Source organism: Anabrus simplex, chromosome 8 (assembly GCF_040414725.1).
Source record: "Anabrus simplex isolate iqAnaSimp1 chromosome 8, ASM4041472v1, whole genome shotgun sequence".
NCBI classification, from domain to species: domain Eukaryota; kingdom Metazoa; phylum Arthropoda; class Insecta; order Orthoptera; family Tettigoniidae; genus Anabrus; species Anabrus simplex.
The window spans coordinates 243,704,747-243,722,805 of record NC_090272.1 but is presented as its reverse complement, the minus strand read 5'-3'; the positions used below and the strand labels follow the sequence as shown (position 1 = coordinate 243,722,805).

General features: G+C 38.8%; 1 protein-coding gene across 2 annotated transcripts in view; it reads left to right on the top strand.

Annotated features, from left to right (window-relative positions):
* The window catches only part of Larp7 (La related protein 7), a 132,133-nt gene that overhangs the window by 92,790 nt on the left and 21,284 nt on the right, over positions 1-18,059 (top strand). The gene's annotated exons all lie outside the window — the stretch shown is intronic.

Genomic DNA, 18,059 nt, shown 5'->3' with positions numbered 1-18,059 from the left:
TATTATTACAGAGTATTTCCAAGTTATATACAGTAAAACTTCGTTAAGACGTTTCTGCTGGGGACAACAAAACGCACTACTGAACATACAAATAAAAACTATCCAACAGGGATATGGAAACACTAGATATGATTTTCTCCGATATGAAGGCATCTTATGTCGTGTATCCACGGTTACAGTGAAAACTATCTACCATTTCCCAAGACGAGAGGAAAGTATTAAAAAGTGTGAAAAGCATGAGACAACAAATATAAAAACCTTTTCTGCTGGGGCTTATAAAATAACAAGAGCACTGAACGGTGTGAAAAACACCAAACAACAAATATGAAAACATATGCACGGGAGCCAATCAAAATATCCAAATATTATTGCAGATCACACTCTTTCTAAAACAAATGTTAACAAAAGCCTTTTATTTTGGAGCAGTGGGTTACTTTCTGATCACACTCTTAGACAATGAATTGGAGGTTATATTCAGCCATGTGCAACTGCAACAGAATGACTTTGGCTGCCATTTTGAAAAATTCGACCAAGTCGAATTGATCAAGTCGAAACTCGTACGTGCTAGTTCAACATTCACGACCTCTGTGCGCTTAAAGATGCGGATGCCGGTCCACTTTTTGAAAGATATTAATGTTGTCTTCATTAGAAAGGAATTTCTCTTTTCCTCTATCCATACTTAGGCTATCGTATCACGCGAAAAAACTTCACTGTACCACTGAACACAAAATAAATTTCCAACTTCTGAATGGTATACAAGGACAAATAGGCTCACTCATTCAACTGTGGCAGGACTCTTACCCGAATTGTAAATCACAAGGGATGACAAATAACATTTTCAGGGCTAGGAAAAATGTGATTGTACTTGTAGTAAGCGGTAATAGCAATAGGTATGTTCATATGTTCCTAATCCTGATATACGCGACAAACATTCGCTACACTTCACTGTACCACTCAACACAAAATAAATTTCTGACTTCTGAATGGAATGCGAAATACAGGCACAAATAGACTCACTGTGTTATTCAGCAGTCTTGCTGCTAATCGTCAAGCAAAATTGAACATTCCTTAGGCTACCGGCTTGTTCCCTGAACATGCAATTTATACTGTGAAGTTCAGGAATTTAGGGCCTTTTTCTGTAATCAGGCAACTGTGGCGACGGATCTTACCCCAGTTGGAAATAACGTTTGTTTCACAAGGGATGACAAGTAACATTTTCAGGGCTAATAGCGAAAATTCATGACGCGATAAGCGAGGTATTTTTATATAGATTTAATTCTATGAGAATCAGGACTTCAAATTTACAATGTGCTAAGTGGGAAAATGTGTTAATGAGGATTGCACTAACGAGGTTCCACTCATTCCTCCAAATAGAATTAAATAAAAAGTGATGACTTAGAAATAAATATTAAGAAATATTATGTGTTTGAGTCATCAGTCCATAGAATTGGTTGATGCAGCTCTCCTTGGCACCCTATTCTGTGCTAACCTTTTCATTTCTACGTAATTATTGCATCCTACATCTGCTATAATCTGGTTGTCATAATCATACCTTGGTCTACCCGTACTGTTCTTACCATCTACACTTCCTTCAAAAACCAACTGAACAAGTCCTGGGTGTCTTAAGATGTGTCCTATCATTCTATCTCTTCCTGTCATCAAATTTAGCCAAATCGATCTCCTCTCGCCAACTCGATTCAGTATCTCTTCATTTGTGATTCGATCTATCCATCTCACTTTCAGCATTATTCTGTAACACCACATTTCAAAAGCTTCTATTCTCTTTCTTTCTGAGCTAGTTATCGTCCATGTTTCACTTCCATACAATGCCAAGCTCCACACGAAACTCTTCAAAAACATCTTTCTAATTCCTATATCAATGTTTGAAGTGAGCAAATTTCTTTTCTTAAGAAAGCTCTTCCTTGCTTGTGCTAGTCTGCATTTTATGTCCTCCATACTTCTGCCATCGTTAGTTATTTTTCTACCCAAGTAACGATATTCATCTACTTCATTTCCTAATTTAATATTTCCTGCATCACCTGCCTTTGTTTGACTGCACTCCATTACTTTTCTTTTGGACTTATTTATTTTCATCTTGTACTCCTTACCCAAGACTTCGTCCATACAATTCAGCAGCTTCTCGAGATCATCTGCAGTCTCAGAAAAAATAACAATATCATCGGCAAATCTCAGGGTTTTGATTTCCTCTCCTTGAATTGTGATTCCCTTTCCAAATTCCTCTTTGATTTCCTTTAATGCCTGTTCTATGTAAACACTGAAAAGGAGGAGGGACAAACAGCAGCCTTGCCTCACTCCTTTCTGGATTGCTGCTTCTTTTTCAAAGCCCTCGATTCTTATCACTGCAGACTGATTTTTATACAGATTGTAGATAATTTTTCGTTCTCGGTATCTGATTCCAATCACCTTCAGAATCTTAAATAGCTTGGCCAAATCAACATTACCAAATGCCTTCTCTAGATCTACGAATGCCATGTACGTGGACTTGTCCTTCTTGATTCGATCCTACTGACTTTATTTTTCATGACTGTCCACACTTTCTCTATTGTGTTACCTTCAGCCTTTTCATTTAGTCCTTTTGCAACATGTTCCTGGAAACAATCCCTCACACTCTTTTTTTTCAACTTGTCTAGATCCCATCTTTTTGCATTCTTTCCTTTCTTCAATTTCTTCAGCTTCAGATAGCATTTCATGACCAACAAGTTGTGGTCAGAGTCCACGTCTGTTCCTGGGAAAGTTTTGCAATCCAACACCTGGTTTCTGAATCTCTGCCTAATCATAATGAAGTCTATTTCATTCCTTCCAGTGTCTCCAGGTCTCGTCCACGTATACAGCCGTCGTTTGTGGTGTTTGAACCAAGTATTGGCAAGGACTAAATTATGACCAGTGCAGAATTCAACCAGCCAACTTCCTCTTTCGTTCCTTTGTCCCAATCCAAATTCTCCTACTGTATTACCTTCTCTTCCTTGGCCTACCACTGCATTCCAGTCTCCCATCACAATTAGATTCTCGTCACCTTTTACATATTGTATTTAATATTCTATCTCTTCATATGTTCTTCCGATTTCCTCATCATCCGCTGAGCTAGTAGGCATATAGACCTGCACTATTGTGGTGGGCATTGGTTTGGTGTCTATCTTGACGACAATAATTCTTTCACTATGCTGGTCATAATAGCTTACCTGCTGCCCTATTTTCTTATTCATTATTAAACCAACTCCTGCATTTCCTGTGTTTGATTTTGTGTTGATAATTCGGTAGTTGCCGGACCAAAAATCCTGTTCTTCCTGCCAACGTACTTCACTTATACCAACTACATCTAACTTTAGTCTATCCATCTCCCTTTTCAGATTCTCTAATCTACCACAACAATTCAAACTTCTAACATTCCAGCTCCGACTCGCAGAATGTGAGTATCCATCTTCCTGATGATCGCCCCCCTCGTGTAGTGCCCACCCGAAGATCCGAATGGAGGACTAGTTTACCTCCGGAATATTTTACCCGGGAGGAAGCCATCGTCAGTACATCATTCATACAGAGAGTGCTGCATGTCCTCGGGAGTTAGTTACGGCTGTAGTTTCCCGTTGCTTTCAGCCGTGTAGCAGTATCAACACAGCGAAGCCATGTATTACAAGGCCACATCAGTCAATCATCCAGACTGCCGCCCTTGGAACTTTCGAAAGGCTGCTATCCCCTCCCCCCTTTCGATGAACCATTCCTTAGGCTGGTCTCTCAACAGATACCCATCCGATATGGTCGCACCTGCGGCTCGGCTATCTGCTTCATTGGGACACGCAAGCCTCCCCACCGCGACAAGGTCACATGGTTCGCAAGGTCATATGCCATGTCGTCACAATATCTAGGTCAAAATTGGGAGAAAATAGAGCTGAATGCTGTTGCTTTGTTCGTCCCAGATTCCGATCTATGAGTTGGCAATTTCATATTTAATATTAGGCATTTAAATCGTGAGTGTTTCTCAAACATCGCTATAAAAAAGTGTGTTCAAATATATTAATATCCTGTCAATTAATTCATAATGTCCTCTCATCATCTTCAAATCTCAAATTCTTATGACTGTCTTAACCCATACAATAACTACCATGCAGCAAAATTATCCCACAAGTCAGATATACAGCCAAAACTGGTTAAGATTTTTTTGTGGGGACTGAAAAAAAGTAATGTGCTAAAAAATGAAATTACGGTGTTAAATTTAAGGTTAGTTTTGAACATAAAAATAATTATGATGAAAACAAAGAAACAAGTGTTTACAATTGTAACTGTTGAAATAAATAATGAAATAATACATTTTAAAACACCAACATAGAAATAAAGGAAAAACATTCTTAGGGCACTAACTATACACATCGCTTACAATTATCTTTAAAGTTATCGTAGGAATGTCCAACTTCTGGGCAATTTGCACACGTTTCATGTGTGGATTAGCATCCTCTCTCTCAATAACTTTAATTTATAATCTGTCTAGCTTTCTTCTTCTCCATAACTGAATGCCCTCAAAGAAACGATTTCCCGGATCACCCGTACAGAAATTTCAGTCCCATCAATGCTAAATCCTCAATCACGCATTTTTCAAGAAACCGTATCTCACGAAAGGACGGCTATGGCATACTTACGGATCTTGGTATTAACGTCCCGGCATTGCAGTAAATTGAGGAAGTACTGTACCGTACTGGAAAAGCGATCAGCGGTGAACTTGCATAAGGGACCACCTTAGCATTGCATTCGGGTGGTATTGTTTAGAGAATCCTCGGAAATTATAAAGTCCACAACAATTGGAAGGAGACGGAGCACGTTTTAATAGCTCTACTTGAATTACATAAAATCAGTTTCATGGTCTGTATCACACTTTAACAGATTCACAACTAAGTATTTTTATTTTCCACCTTGTCGATACAGTAATTGCTTAAAGCAACTTATTGGTTAAAAGTGGTACATGTTTCGTATATTATAAACATCTTCAGCCATATAACACTGTTTAGATGAAAAATTCATATATTGACAAAGTATGATTTGAATGTGTTACCATAGTTTACTTCTCTAGAATAAAATTATTAATAGGCGACTTCAACGCTCAACTAGGCATCGAAAGAAAATACCGTGACATCATCAGAAAATGGCCAGCACACAAGAAAACAAATAAAAATGGAGAGAGACTAGTTGACCTGTGTAGAAGCCACAATTTAATCTCAAAATCTACATGTTTTAAGAGGAATCCTCAAAAACTCAAAACATGGAAACACCCTCACTACAGTAAAGGAGAATGGCAACTGGATGACGTCTGCATGGACAAATACCACCACAAAGAGATCTATAACGTCAAAGTCCTTCGAGGAATAGACACAGGTTCAGATCACTACGTAGTTAAAATTAAAATTAAACTCAATCCCCAGAGGAGACAACAAAAGCAAGCCTTTAATACTAAAAGAAAAATAGATCCTACCCAGCCAATCAACAACAAAAATTACCAGAAAGCAACTGAAAAAATAAAAATCACAGATAAACTTGAAGACTTAGTACACAACCTTAAACAAATTGCAAAGACCTGGCTCCAATTAAACCACGTAAAAAACACCAATGGTGGAACAGTGAATGTGATGAAACAGTGGAGAAAAGACATCAGGCATGGCTATAACATCAGTCCCAGAAAACAGAAATATCCTATCAAAAGCTAGTAAACCAGAGAAAAGAAACTACCCAAGTCTTAAGAAGAATAAAAAGACAACATCATAAGGACACCCTGCACTTAATTGAACAATTCAGTAAAACTCAATCAAGGGACGACTACAAAACCTTCAGAAAGCAGCTCCAAAAATATGAATCCCTGACGCTACTGATGAAGGATGAAGATGGTAAGCTGGCTCATAACAATAAAGACAATGCAGAAATTCTGGCTAAATATTTCAACAAGCTTCTAAATTGTGAGGAACCTGCAGAACTCCTTCATTTGGACACCAACACCCCAATAAAAATACCACCAGAGAACATCAATCCCCCCACTACAAAGCGCCAGGAGAAGATCAGACCTTTGCGGAAATCTGGAAATATGCAGGAAGATCAGCAAAAGTTGCCCTCCATCAACAACTTGTCTCTATCTGGATTAAAGAAGAACTGCCAGAACACTGGACAACAGCCCTCATTCACCCACTGCACAAACTACAGGGGAATCTCGCTGCTAGACATAACATACAAAATATTTTCAATAATCATCCTTAATAGGATAAGTTTACAACTTGAAAAAGAACTAGGAGAATATCAAGGAGGTTTCAGACCCCGGAGGAGCTGTCCTGATCAGATCATGAGTTTTAAGTTGATAATGGACTATAACAGGAAAATAAACAGAGATATGGTGATAACATTTGTAGATTTCAAGGAAGCTTACGATTGCATCCATAGAGAATCTCTGTTTAAAATTTTAAGACACCTTGGACTACACCCCAAATTAATAAACATGATAAAATTGACTCTCACCAACACCAAATCGAAAGTGAGGTTTAGGGGTGGAACACTTGAAATTAAAACTGGACTACGGCAGGGAGATGGGCTCTCACCACTATTATTTAACTGTACTCTAGAAATGGTAATGAGGGAATGGTTAGGAAATGTTCCCCCAAAATAAAGATTGGCCGAAAAAACAAAACAAATTGCCTGGGTTTTTCTGATGATTTAGCATTACTAGCAGTGGACATAAAAGAAGCAAAAACCCAGATATCAGAACTTCAAAACATTGCAAATAAAATTGGCCTCAAAATATCATTTGAAAAAACAGAAATTATACCCCAAAAACCAACACAGCTAAAAATGTCACCATAAATGGTAATAAAATCAAAATAGTACATACATACATACATACATACATACATTATCATTATAGACTGTTATGCCTTTCAGCGTTCAGTCTGCAAGCCTCTGTGAATTTACTAGACGTCGCCACAATCCTCGATTTACAACTAGTGTTGTGGCCTCATTTAGTTCTATACCTCTTATCGCTAAATCGTTAGAAACTGAGTCTAACCATCGTCATCTTGGTCTCCCTCTACTTCTCTTACCCTCCATAGCAGAGTCCATTATTCTCCTAGGTAACCTATCCTCCTCCATTCGTCTCACATGACCCCACCACCGAAGCAGGTTTATGCGTACAGCTTCATCCATCAAGTTCATTCCTAAATTAGCCTTTATCTCCTCATTTCGAGTACCCTCCCACCTGTTTGTACCAACAATCATTCTTGCTACTTTCATGTCTGTTACTTCTAACTTATGAATAAGATATACTGAGTCCACCCAGCTTTCGCTCCCGTAAAGCAAAGTTGGTCTGAAAACAGACCGATGTAAAGGTAGTTTCGTCTGGGAGCTGACTTCCTTCTTACAGAATACTGTTGATCGCAACTGCGAGCTGACTGCATTAGCTTTACTACACCTTGATTCAATCTCACTTACTATATTACCATCCTGGAAAACACACAACCTAAATACTTGAAATTATCGACCTGTTCTAGCTTTGTATCACCAATCTGATATTCAATTCTGTTGAATTTCTTACCTACTGACATCAATTTAGTCTTCGAGAGGCTAATTTTCATACCATACTCATTGCACCTATTTTCAAGTTCCAAGATATTAGACTGCAGGCTTTCGGCACAGTCTGCCATTAAGACCAAGTCGTCAGCATAGGCCAAACTGCTTACTATATTTCCACCTAATTGAATCCCTCCCTGCCATTTTATACCTTTCAGCAGATGATCCATGTAACCTACGAACAGCAAAGGTGAAAGATTACAGCCTTGCCTAACTCCTGTAAGTACCCTGAACCAAGAACTCATTCTACCATCTATTATCGACCTGTTCTAGCTTTGTATCACCAATCTGATATTCAATTCTGTTGAATTTCTTACCTACTGACATCAATTTAGTCTTCGAGAGGCTAATTTTCCTACCATACTCATTGCACCTATTTTCAAGTTCCAAGATATTAGACTGCAGGCTTTCGGCACAGTCTGCCATTAAGACCAAGTCGTCAGCATAGGCCAAACTGCTTACTATATTTCCACCTAATTGAATCCCTCCCTGCCATTTTATACCTTTCAGCAGATGATCCATGTAACCTACGAACAGCAAAGGTGAAAGATTACAGCCTTGCCTAACTCCTGTAAGTACCCTGAACCAAGAACTCATTCTACCATCTATTCTCACTGAAGCCCAATTGTCAACATAAATGCCTTTGATTGATTTTAATAATCTACCTTTAATTCCATAGTCCCCCAGTATGGCGAACATCTTTTCCCTCGGTACCCTGTCATATGCTTTCTCTAGATTTACGAAACATAGACACAACTGCCTATTCCTCTCGTAGCATTTTTCAATTACCTGGCGCATACTGAAAATCTGATCCTGACAGCCTCTCTGTGGTCTGAAACCACACTGGTTTTCATCCAACTTCCTCTCAACGACTGATCGCACCCTCCCTTCCAAGATGCCAGTGAATACTTTGCCTGGTATACTAATCAATGAGATACCTCGATAGTTGTTGCAATCCTTCCTGTTTCCTTGCTTGTAGATAGGTGCAGTTACTGCTTTTGTCCAATCTGAAGGTACCTTACCAACACTCCATGCTAATTTTACTAGTCTGTGAAGCCATTTCATCCCTGCCTTCCCACTATACTTCACCATTTCAGGTCTAATTTCATCTATTCCTGCTGCCTTATGACAATGGAGTTTATTTACTATCCTTTCCACTTCCTCAAGCATAATTTATTTACTATCCTTTCCACTTCCTCAAGCATAATTTCACCAACATCATTTTCCTCCTCCCCATGAGCTTGGCTGTTTGCAACACCACCATGATGATTTCCTTTTACATTGAGAAGATGTTCAAAATATTCCCTCCACCTCTCCAGTGATTCCTTGGAGTCTATTATGAGTTCACCTGAATTACTCAAAACACTGTTCATTTCCTTTTTCCCACCCTTCCTAAGATTTTTTATTACTGTCCAGAAAGGTTTCCCTGCTGCTTGACCTAGCCTTTCCAGGTTATTACCAAAATCTTCCCACGACTTCTTTTTGGATTCAACAACTATTTGTTTCGCTCTGTTTCTTTCATCTGCGTACCAATCTCTGTCTACCTCGGCCCTTGTTTGGAGCCATTTCTGATAAGCCTTCTTTTTACATTTACAGGCTGCTCTCACTTCATCATTCCACCAAGATGTTCGCCTCGTCCCATCTTTACACACAGTTGTTCCTAGGCATTCCCTTGCTGTTTCTATTACAGCATCCCTGTATGCCACCCATTCACTTTCTATATCCTGAACCTGCTTACTGTCTACTGTTCGAAACTTCTCACTAATCATATCCATGAACTTCTGTCTAATTTCCTCGTCCTGGAGATTTTCTACCCTTATTCGTTTGCAGACAGATTTCACCTTCTCTACCCTAGGCCTAGAGATACTTAGTTCACTACAGATCAGATAATGGTCTGTATCATCGAAAAATCCCCAAAAAACTCTTACATTCCTAACAGATTTCCTGAATTCAAAGTCTGTTAAGATATAGTCTATTATGGATCTGGTACCCCTAGCCTCCCATGTGTAGCGGTGAATAGCCTTATGCTTGAAGAATGTATTCGTAACAGCTAAACCCATACTAGCACAGAAGTCCAGCAAACGCTTCGCATTCCCATTAGCTTCCATATCTTCCCCACATTTACCAATCACCCTTTCATATCCTTCAGTTCTATTCCCAACTCTCACATTGAAATCGCCCATTAGCACTATTCTATCCTTGCTGTTGACCCTGACCACGATGTCACTCAATGCTTCATAAAACTTGTCAACTTCATCCTCATCTGCACCCTCACATGGTGAATACACGGACACAATTCTTGTCTTAATTCCTCCCACTGACAAATCTACCCACATCATTCGCTCATTTACGTGCCTAACAGAAACTATGTTGCGTGCAATGGTATTCCTGATAAAGAGCCCTACCCCAGACTCTGCCCTTCCCTTTCTAACACCCGTCAAGTACACCTTATAATCTCCTATCTCTTCCTCATTATCTCCCCTTACCTGAATATCACTTACTCCTAGCACATCCAGATGCATCCTCTTTGCTGACTCAGCCAGTTCTACCTTCTTTCTTCCATAAGCCCCATTAATATTGATAGCTCCCCATCGAATTCCATTTCGTTCGCCAAGTTGTTTCCAAGGAGTCCCTCGCCTGTCAAATGGGAGTGGGACTCGTTACTCCCATAGGTCCGAGGCTTGCTTAAAGTGTTCTGAGCTCGGTAAATTCATGAAGCAGGATGCTGCCCTACTTGCACATAGTCCAAGTGAGGATCTCTCCTCTAACGGGTTATGGACCACCGGTGAATTGTATAGTCCTAGCCGCCTGAGCACAAGGAGGGCCATGAATCAGAATATGTCCGAGATGCCCACTCCCATTCCATAGCAACTGGTATCCCGACTCTCAGGACCACTTACTAGGCCACTCAGCCGTTGCCCATGGTTCACGAACTAGGACGTGACTACAGTAACCCACAAACATGAACCATATCAAAATAGTAACTCAATTTAAATATCTTGGAGAAGTAATAACACATAACCTAAATGAAAAAAAATCTCAATCCAAACAAGAACAAATAGATTAGCTAAAGCATAAAAATTAACATGGAATATCTACAAAAAGAAATGTCTATCAATAAATGCAAAAATAAAACACTACAGCACAATTATAAAACCAGAAGCTACATATGCAGCAGAAACACACTTTTACCTGAATAAACAATCAAAGGATTGGAAGAACCTGCATCAACAAAAAATACCAGAAAGATGGACAGTGGCGATTAATACCTAACAGAGTCGTGTACAAAGAGCTAGAACCCATTACAGATACTATGCGTAAGAGGAGACTGGGATTCTTTGGACATATCATGAGGATGCAGGATTCGAGACTTCTGAAACAACTAGTACAACACAATCTCGTCTCAAAAAATACCACAACAGGATGTAAATGGATCAGAGAAGTAAGAGAGGATCTGAAGGAAATAGGCCTTACAACAGAAAACAGCACAAATGAGATAAAATTGAATACAAAACTCAAGAATACAAACCTCTGCTTTACCCTTACAGAAAACAAACCAACAACACGCAAATTTTCAACTGATGAAAGGGCACAAAGATCGGAGCGTCTGAAGAAGTACTGGGAGGACCGCAAAGCCTGAACAATCCCTTCAAAGAGACCTGAATGATGGACTGACTAAAGTGATCCTATGTGGTCATAAAAGAAGAAGAAGAAGAAGAAGAAGAAGAAGAAGAAGAAAGGGTGGCTAAAATAGCAAAGTCGTATGATGGAATAATTGCTACTGCTGATTCTAATGTTATTAAAATAAGTAGAAAAGAAAGTGTCGTACCAAAGAAGGTCCAGTATTTTGTAATAAAGTTAAGAGGAGGTGACCTGCAATTATGTTAGCGGCTAAACGAACAGCTAATGTTCCTGGGCGAATAATATTACTAATTGTTTCGATTTATTTAATGTTAAAAACTTCATAATTGGTCCGTATTGAAAAAAGATTTACAATTAAGAGATGAAAGTATATGATTTTCCACCTGTTCAATACAAATTCAAATGTGATATACAATGAAATGTCACATTTTATTCATAAATATTAGGGACCGGTTTCGGCATGTCTATGCCATCGTCAGCCTAAAGTTAGATACACAAGGACACAAGTAAATTACACATGTCAATACACAAATAAACTTTCTAACATATTGGCGATTCATAATAGCGTTGATACATACACAATTTTGAATGTATAAAAACTCTCAATTATACCTCTTATAAAATTTACGATAAAGGTAAAAGGATCTATTTACAATTCTGTGATATCTATTACCTAGCGATGTTTTGTGTTACAATTGTGTGTTAAATAACAAAAGATGTCTTTTAAAACATTTCTGTTGAACAGCTTATACTCCTAATAAAAATTTGGGGTATTGACATTCCTATTAAAATTATTGAAAATTATTTAATTCAAGAAATTGTGATTAATAAGTCTTCCTTAGACTTTCCCTTCATCAATTAATTCATTCTTATAATTATTAAGTGACTGAACTTCCTGTAATAAATTCTTATTTGAACTCATATTAACCTAAACTTTACTCGTTTTTATGTAATAAGTGACTGTACAATAACTAATAATTCAATCTCGTGACATCAATCCACGGACGTTGCCTTCTCTTATTCACTTTAATTTAGTGAATTAGACCCTAATCTACCTTAAATTATAATAAAATCTTCTAAAGATTCATAATTCCTCAAATCACGGACATGCGAAAATAATGTAAATCGGTCAAAATTTGACGCACACAGTGGAGAATATCATCACAAAATCATTCAAGAAATATTCACAAAACACAGAATATAATCAAATCACACAACACACATTCACACCTAGGTACACGACCATATTATAATATTATTTACACGAACACTAACCCATTATTATTAAATTTTGGATTTATTCCAAATTAGGGAAATCATTCTCTAGATGACCATATCACGTATATCCCAGGTATCGATTTAGAGTGTGATAGAGTTGAGGTTATCACTCTTATGCAGAAATTAATTATACAACGATGTTCAAGGGAATCTTTTAAACAGAAATCATCCAAAATAAGCAAGTAAAATACCTACAACACAGGTCAAAATATTAGAATATGCGCTTACGGTACATGAGTTGCGGCATTTATTTTTATTCACCTATAATGTCGTGGCTCTTGATTAATCTGCACTCAAGCTCAAAGAAATCATGTCCAGTGACATATTCCTTCCAAAATGACTCTAATGGATGCATAAATTATCACACAAAATATAATATCCATCTGCAAGTCAATACTCAATTAATAGCACAGAAAAATATACGTATAATTCATCATTACTCCGTCCGGAGGATTGCCATGTCCCAGGCCTGCTTTACATAAAGTGAGCACACGATAATTCTTTCCAAGAACAAACCAACATTAAACCCATGACCTTACTCAAATTTTAGCCCGTAATTAGGTTTAATTATTTTTACTCATTATTATTATTATTATATTATAGACCGTGCTTAATCTCACTTGCAAAGTTGTCATACAAAATTATTCAGATGACTCTAAACGAACTAAAGCTCGCAGACATGTCGTATAATCGTAGAATGAAATTTTACACTTAGAAAAACACTAGAACACTGTCCTAATTTGTCTCAATTAAATTTCAAATTATTTCAAAATCCTTCAAGATTTACTTTTATTTCTCCTGCCTTCTAAATTTTTAGGACAGTTGAGGTCTCTCTCGATGACATACACTCTCATCTCTAACTAATAGAACCCAATACACATTCATTCCAGAGCACAAACTACCTCCCACCGAAGAAAGAAGAATGAAAAGTCAAACTACTGCTAAACTAATAGAAATATAAATGAATAAGGTAAGGCTACGTTTTACAAACATTTTATAGGAAAATAGAAAGATAATTTCTTAAAGAATACTCATGTGGCTGGTGTTAACTGGATTCTGGCTGATGACCTAGTACGTGGTCACATCACCTTCCATCAAACAAAGTCTTGCCCATGTCCGACGCCTTACATGATTAGTGACTCATGGAGGAGCTGAAGGTGCACAGGAAACAGTAGTATTCATCTCGGAACTGGATAGCCATCTTGAAGCGAGCTCGAACCAACGACCTTCCTTCTTCTGAGCTCTCGTAGAAAAGCTGAAACTAACAAAAGTCTTAGCAATAGTCCAGGATACACACGCGATGTTTAATAACTCGGAGATGGACACTTATCTTATGACAATCCTAAATAAATCGTAGAGAATTTTTCCAAATGTCTGAATTGCAGTTTATTCAGTCCTCAGTGCCTTCTCTAATGCAAAGTCTCCCAGTGAAGCAAACGACGTCCAGTCTCTACCGTAGCTGCCTTCAGAGTGTCGCTCAAATCCAGTGTTCAGAAGTAAAAACCCTCTATAAAATTTCCTTTGGAATTACCATTAATTCACTGTCTTAAGACGTAGGTGTGCCTCTTAATTATATCCGATTGGTGGATCTGTTGCATTCCTGTGAAGGTTGTCATTTTTATTGGCTGCTCTAGTTTCACGTCACTCAACCTTGCATTTTATTGATCAATCGCAATCACGCTGCTCGCCCGGTCACATGGTACACACACATGTGTTGAAGGACATCTAACAGGAATTTCACCCTGCTTCCTCGTTCTCTTGGTAGATCGGGAAAACCGGTTCGCAGGCGGCTGGTTCGCACTAGCACGGAAGTGTAAAATATCACCCTCCTGGCGATTAAAAAATGTTACAACTCGCTGATGAAATAAATCATTCTCCTTTAATAAATTATTACCACTTTTGAAGGGGACATATTTCTCCCTTGGTTAAATAATTATTTGATCTGAAGATGTAATCATTATTACAGGAAATCTCCAATTAACATATTCCCTGAAAATGTAAGTGGTAATCAAGTGTCACTCAGTTTTAACCTTGATCTCGGGTTCCGTTCCAGCACGAAGCCTCGCGTTATCTGCTTCAAGTGCAGCACCAAGCAGTCGAAGTTGATCCATTACCTTCTCTTGCATCTCACGGCATTCTTCACAGATCTCATCTTGTAAATTTACTTGGGTTGAAGCATGGCGGTAGGTTGGATCCTCACCTATATCCCGCGGTGTTTCCTCTTCCATGATGACATTGATATGACCATCATCTACAAGTTTAGAAGAGTAATAACTTTTTAAATTCTGGGCGTTATGAATACCTTCATAATTTTTATCTAGACTCTGGATTCTGTAAGCGTTATTCCCATAAACCTTTATAATTTTGTAAGGACCGATAAAAAGAGGTGCAAATTTTGCGTAATATTTGCGAGTTGTTTCTGAGGTAGCTGGCTTTTTCAAGAGAACATATTCATTGAGTCTGAGAGGTCGGCGAAACTTTTTATCCTTCATTCTGCGTTGTCTCCGCTCAGCTTGCTCGCGCAATGAAGTGGCGGCTTTCTGAATGTTTTCTTCCAGCGTAGGCTTCAGATTACCAGGGCATTGAACAATATCGTCCCAAGGTCGGTGCGGTTGTCGGTCGAAGTGAAGAGTAACGGGAATCTGTGACGTAGCCTCGTGAACTGTATTGTTTAAACATTCCATCATAATGGGTAGAACATCGATCCAAAGCCAGTGTGCATCTCCACAAAATATTCTGCAGAATTTAGATAGTTCCTGCATCACTCTCTCTGCCGGGTTGCTAGATGGATGTCGGATCGAGTTCAATATGTGTTTAATCCCAAACTGTTCCATGGCTTCACGAAATTCTGCAGATGTAAACTGCGATCCCTGATCAGTGAGAAGTGCTTTAGGCTTGCCCATATGCGGAATTAAATTACGGGTGATTCGCCTGGCCTTTTGAATTGGGTACAAAGTCACGTATTTTGAGAATACATCGATGGTGACGACAACATGTCGGTTACCTCTCTTTGATGTAGGAACGGGACCGAACAAATCCATTGCGTACAGCTGTTTAGGCTTGGAAGGTATGATTGGAATAGGATTATGTTGCAATAAATGGGGCTTGGCTTTACTCTCTGGCATGTGTCACAGGTTCGAACTATGTTCCTCACTATTGATCTTTGTTTGTCCCATATAAATTTCTCTTGTATGGTAGCCAGTGTTTTATCGATACCCCCATGTCCGGTAATTCGATGTGCATGCCAAATTAAAGGTTCAAATAATTTTGAAGGTACAACAATTCTCAATTTCGATTTTGCCGGATCCACAAATTTAAATAGAATGTTATCTAAATACTGGTATCGGGATGCTCTTCTTTTTATTCTACGATATCCAGGATCTCTAGGTTTAATTTTAGCCTCTAGGAAATCAATGATAGCTCTTAAGTCACTGTCTCGTTTTTGAGCTTGCCGTACGTATCTGAGTTTTCTTAAAAATTCGTGATCCTCGGGAACTAGTTCAAGTTGGTTAACTTCCAATACTTCCCCATTAGGATTACAGCTCAGACAGTCGGCCAGTAAATTACTTTTTCCAGAACAATGCTCCAATTGGATGTTGAATTGTTGCACAAACATTGTCCATCGAAATACCCGTTCTGATGCCATAGTAGCCTTTAGCATGAAGGTTAAAGCTTTATGATCTGTTCTAATAATGATCGGAAATCCGTAGATGATTTTCTGCCAATATTTTAATGCAAATACTATGGATAACATTTCTATCTCAGTTACGGAATAATGCTTTTCATGATTTTGTAATTTCCGACTAACGAAGGCTAGGTAAGTTCTATTTTCTGGCTTCTCTCCGTCCTCCTGGAATAACACAGCCCCAATTCCGATTCCAGATGCATCCGTTTTTAGTATAAAGGGTTTTTCGAAATCAGGATATCCTAGCTTAACGTAATTCAACAGCATCTCTTTGGTCTTGGTAAATGCCAGGTCACACTCTTCATTCCATTTCCATCTGTTACCTTTTTTCAATAGATCTTGAAGTGGAGCTACCGTTTGGGTATAGTTTGGACAATGGCTTGCAAAGAAGTTGGCCATGCCTAGGAACTGCCGTACTTGTTTGACACGGATCGGCCTTGGAAAGTTGCTAATAGCTTCGATTTTTACAGGGTTAGGCCTTATCCCTTTTCCATCAATAATATGGCCTAAAAATAATATTTCAGACTGGCAGAAGCGCGATTTCTTTAGATTTATGTGGAACCCAGATTTTGAAAGATTGCTTAACAGCTTTTCTAGTTTAACAAGATGTTCTTCGAATGTTTCACTCGCCATAAGCAGATCGTCAATATATTTAGTAGTAAAACTCTTGACTTCATCTGTAAGGCATCTGTCTAAGGCACGTATAAGAGCGGCTGCGGCATTAAAAATGCCGAAGGGCAATTTTCTAAAAACGTATGTTTGCTGGTCAAACATAAATCCAGTCAATAATCTTGACTTTTCTTCCAGAAGAATGTGGTAATACGAGGAGGTAAAATCCATTGATGTGAACAAGTTCATGCCACGGAATTTTCTAAGGACATCTTTAATTGCTGGCGCCTGGTCTCTTTCTGGTATTAGTTTGCGGTTAACATCACGTGCGTCCAAACATATTCTAAGAGATCCATCTGGTTTATGTACCACCACTAGAGCACTTATGAATGGTGTACTGGACTTCATGATAATCCCGTCTCTCTCCATTTCTGCAATAATTTTCCCTACACGAGAATGAAATTTCTCAGGGATCGGATAAGGCTTCCTTTTAAACGGAGTCCAATCTGTGGCTAATAAAGAATATTTAAAGTCAGGGATCTGGCCTGGTTTATCATCAAACAATGATTTATACTTTAACAATAACTCTTGGAGTCGGCCTCTCTCTTCTTCCGTTCCTAAAGCTTGGTTAACCTTAGAGTTTATGAGGTCATACGGGTGTGTTGCATCATCGCCCTCTTCTATGATATTATCCAGGGCCTGGTTTACCTCTTCTGTGGCCTCCTGGTCTTCAGATTCCCACGATGTCGAGGCGTTATTAATGAGAAACACACTCTGATCAGTTATATCGGCTGGATTAACCATGATGTAGATGTTGATTCCCATAGGGAACCTAAAATATTTTTCCCGAATGAGTAAATTTATAATACCAATATAATGGTCCGTTATTGGACATTATAAATTTTCCAGCTAACTCATTCTTGGTTGCCTGCGTTTCGCCCTCGTGTGCTAAGTTAGGCTCGTCAGTTGGGACTTAGCACACCACCCAAGACGCAAGGCTAGTGCATACCGTGGAGGCCACTGCATAGGCTACTTGAAGCCACCAGCAGTGCCAATGCACTATGAGAGCTATGTCTCATTTTCAAAAATTGATACCTGCCTGGCCATCAAATGATGTAGATGTTGATTCCCATAGCTCTCATAGTGCATTGGCACTGCTGGTGGCTTCAAGTAGCCTATGCAGTGGCCTCCACGGTATGCACTAGCCTTGCGTCTTGGGTGGTGTGCTAAGTCCCAA